The sequence below is a fragment of the Netta rufina genome, assembly GCF_964035555.1.
Source record: "Netta rufina genome assembly, chromosome: 3".
NCBI classification, from domain to species: domain Eukaryota; kingdom Metazoa; phylum Chordata; class Aves; order Anseriformes; family Anatidae; genus Netta; species Netta rufina.
In genome coordinates, this window is record NC_140125.1 from 75327813 (window position 1) to 75332724 (window position 4912).

Sequence of the window (4912 nt, forward strand, 5' to 3'; positions counted from 1 at the left end):
CTGTCAGCCACCCGAAAGAATGGTATTCTGACTCATAACCCTTCTCACTCACTCTGATCTTCTCTTCACTTCAAGCCAGAATGCTGATCTGTCTGTCTTCGATTGCTTGCTAGCCTGGAGAAAAAGAAAATAGTAACTGCTTTTAAAATATCGAGTCAATTTTGTGCTAGGCTTAATTCACCATCATGATACAATCTGCAATGATATAGAAATTTTCCTTCCAATGGTTAAATCTCTGGGGCACTTTATAGAATCAAGTCTTGTCACAAGCAGCATCACATCAAGAAAGTTTTTAAAATAGATTTAAAAGACAAAGAGCAATTCAGCATATGCATTATCCATGTGGAGCTGGTTTGGCAACTGCAACATGGAATCACTTAAAGCTTGCCCGCAGCCCTACTTCCCCCCCTCCTTCTTTTTTTCTGACAGCACAGCCTTGGAAAACATTAGGCCTAGACTATTATCAATACAAGTTTTAAACCTAGGAAGTTGTTCTTTATTTCTGCCTGCTGTCATCCAGCTTTGACATCTAGTTTTGCCAGGTCATCTACTTACAGTAAGTACCATTTCAAAAGGATACAGGATTCTCTGAGGTAGACTGAAAAGTATTAAACACTTCACTAAATTAAACTGGTGAGTGTGGTAGATAACCTCTTTATAAATAAGCTCATATTTTACTTGTGCCATTGTCACATCCTCTCACAGAAGTGATGACTAAACAGAATGACACAAACTGCCAGGGAAAAAAAGTGGTAAAGAATTCCAAGAATTCTTTTACTACAGAAATAGCAAAACTACCACTTAGAAGACAATGTTTTCAAATGGCTGCACCCATTTACAGTCCTACTAAGCTGAAGCACCACTTTCAGGTGTAAAAGCAAGACACTTAAAGAGAGTGAAGGAGAGCTGGTCAAATCAAGGTACAACATGAGAGGGAGAGATTGTACTTCCTTGCTGTGGGATGGAGAACAATGGTGGTGGCTGTAGCATACCTGATCTCTCTCCGCAAATACAGTGTTCTAGGTTGTGCTTACCATACCCAAGAACAGACGGGTATGTTTGCATTTAGTTATATTTATTGAAATCAATTTTCATTCACCTAAAGTGAATTATAATATGATCAAATATGACCACCCATTAGTTTTCATTTTGATGTCTTAACCTTACAAACAGGTAATTATTACAAATTACTAGAATAAAATATCATTGTTAGTAACGATTGATATGCACCTTTTCTGCTGCTATGTTCTGAATAGTATCTGATGTTTGCAGTATCTACGTTATATATATCAATCCTTTGCAATACATTTTTTGCAGTAAATATTGAAAATTTGTCCAAAAAGAGCAACATCATATATATGCATCTTAAGCCACTAGCTTTTACATACTTGTTAGCAGCTAATTCTAGGCACTGAGCAAAGGAAATTCAGGACTCTGAACATCCTCCCGTTCAGATTTGTTTTAAGCCCATGCAGAAACTCAGATTCTCAGAATGTAACTGAAAGAATGGGAAGCTGCAAATATATGAAGTGTATTTTCAGTGGGGCTTGCAAATACATAAATGCAAAGCGTTAAAGAAATCCAATGCTCTGGCCACAACTTCAAGCCCATTTTGAATAACGCTTCTGCTAAATGGAAAGGACTACTCTGCTCTGGTCCTCCATGAAGGGCCAGTCAAACACCTGCAGAGTCACTTGGGGAAGAGAACTGAAGAAGGAATCCAAATGAAAAAAAATCCCAACCTTTCCCCCATCCATACAAAGAAATGGCTTTTGTTTTAGTTTATATTGTCTTTCTGATTTAGTTTGTCACATAACCTCATGTATTTCTACTGACTCCGAAGGATAGATGCTTGTCTGAGGGCTGGTGCCAGTTTAACATTTTTATGAAATTATCATCTAAGTATTGTATTTAATAATAAAATGGGTTTACAACACTACATAAGGCTTCTAGTTTAAATAGTATCTCTGCATTACCACTCTTATGTCAGAATTTTTGACCTATTCCATTTAAACAGATCAATTTGAGAAGCTTCCTTATATTTTGATTTCCTGCATTCCTCAAATATTTGCTATTTTCAGAATACATTAGCCATACTGTACTATTAGAACTGGCTGCTCACCCTACAAAGCGGGTTTCAGTTTCTTTACTGTACTTTGTCTTAAGATAGGTTCACAAACACAACAAGGGAAAGAGGTGGTATTTCATTTTTAAGTCCTGCAAAACACCAAAAAGAAAAGCCTTGGAAGCAAGAGTAACCCAGTTCGTTCCTACTGTCGTTTGTTTATATTTACATTGCTGTTGACCAAATAAATTAACAACACAAAAATCTGTTTCTAGTCTGTACAAAGATCTACAAGCGTTTCGAAGAATGACTTCAATCTCATCATTGCCCAAGCAGAAAGTAGTTATTTACACAAAAGAGCCTGTAAAATATCTGAATGCTGCATTTTAGAAATACTCAAGTATCTCAAACTCTTGTAAGATAAGCCATTCACAAACTCCTTATGAAGTGACAATATCAAATGCTTTACAAGATCCTATGTAGAAGAATAGAGGTATCAGTAACAAATAAAATAACAGTAATAAATGAAATAGTAAATGGAAAAAATCTTCAGCACCAAGAGACAGCATTATCAAAAAAATCAATTTTTACTCTTTCAGGTTTTTACGAAATTGGATGATGACTGTCACTGTTCAGAATAATCAAAATTACTTCATAGACGAGTAAAGCTGAAAGCAAATTATACTTGAATTATGTACCAGTTCTTTAAGGCCAAAGGAAGAAGCTTCCCTCCTCCATAAGCACTGAGCACTAGAGATAGTCAAGTCTTGCAGAGTAAGTGTGTGCAAATTGTAAAAGTGTTAGTAACAGCTTTTTTAAGGGGAAAATAAAATCAAATACCTGTGTTCAGAGAATTTGCATAGTTAATTCAAGCAATGTTGACAAAGTAGTGAGGCTACCTAAAGAGAAAGTTTTATAGTTTAGTATTGTATCTCCTTTTAATAATAGATTGACCAGTTCTCAGCTGGATATAGCAACATCCATCAATCCTAGTAGCATTACCATTTTTCATAAGTGATGGAGGATGAGGCAAAGAGGTTATTTATATATATATATATATATATATTTTTTTTTTTTTTTTTTTACTTAGTTGAAGGTTACCATCACAAGTGTTCTTAGATTTCATTCATATCTTGAGGTCACTGTATCTTGCTGCTTTGTGCTGAAGTGAGTCAAAGCCAGAAGCTTGGACCTTTTCAATAAAAATATGGGAAATCCAGATAATGAAGAATTGCTCTTGATCTACTTATAACAATGGCAGAGACTACAGGTTACTTGAACAAGAATCCTGCAACAGACAAGAAGGCTTGTATCAACTCAGAAGATACCAAGACATATGTATAATACAAATATATCTATGTTACTTCCAATTCTATAAAGTAAAAACGTCTGTAACAACAGTGCCCAGCTCCTTACAAGTATCAGTTGACACACTTTGGGGCATGCTTGTGGTGTCACTTATCTCTTCCCACCCTCTTGGTACAATCCTGTGACCTTTCTACAGTGCCTCAAAACACAACTTTTATCCTCTTTAACCTAGAGAGTTAGCAGGCATTAGATGCACATAAGAGACTATACATGTGCTCCCACGTGTACAAATCCAGTGGCTCAATCAAGAAAAGAAAAATGCAAGCACTCCATAAGCCTCTTCAGGTTCAGAAAGCATCTCCAAAGTTCCAGATGCTCTAAGAAGTGTCAGAAGAGCACGTACAATCTACTGAAAGCTCAAATAGACTAAGTTTCACAGCAGCATCCCCCACCCAAATACTGTCCATCCTCACAGGAAGTCAGCTGCAGATCAAGTCTTTTTTCTTTTTTTTTCAATCCACAAAAGGGGGCTTCCTTTAATTACTGTTGATAAAAAAGCTGTTTCAACTGACATTACTAAGAAAAAAGTTATCTAATCCAGTTCTGGGAGGGATTAGAGAGAAACTGTAAGATTAGAAAGGCAAACGCACCATTTATCAAGAACACGATCTTAGAGCATTTGTACCTTAACTATCCTCAAAGACAACAAAAAAGCATTGTACCACACTAGTACTGTCAGGGTAAAGTTCTCAATCTAGCAAAAAAGAATCTACTGACACCTATAATCTAATTCATAAAAAGTATTTTCTCTCCTTAAATACTGCACTTGTCCACTAATTCACACACATTTAACCTTCACTCCCAACAAGACCACAGCAACTAATCCAAGAACTAGTAGAGATTAAAAGCAACTCTGCAAGCTTCTGAGCTCACTGTTCTGAAATCTAGAAAACAAAGCTTACAGTGGATAGAGAGGGGAAAAAAAAAAAAAAAGAATGCGAGCACTCAGGTCTCCATTTCAAGTAAGGCACCAGAACCAGGTGATCAATCGACAAAAAAGAGAAAGTATAAACATTTCAGCAGGGACAAAGTTTTATGATGGTCATGACTGTAAAACAAACAAACAAACAAACAAAAAAACAAACAGAATGAGTTATAAGTTTTATGAATAGCAAATGAACCAGTCTTTTGAGTAGATTCTGATGGTTGGGAAAGGTTCTTGAACAGTACAAGGCATCTGATTGTAGTTTTAAATTTCTATATTAAAACGCAAGTTCACATAACCATATTATTCTAACATCTCTTCACTCATTTATTCATCTTGTTCAAACCTCATGTATTCATATTCTAGTACATTTGTTGGCACCCAAGGCAGGAGCCATTTAAATGCACGGAGTAAATGAAAGCAGTGCAGTTCAACTTGAATGTTCACCAGCTGTCTGCTTAAACTAGTAAGAGAGAAACTCCATATAAAATAAGCAGATTTACATTTACCCTTGAGTAGCTAGTGGATTTAATGACGGACAAAAGACAACGAAG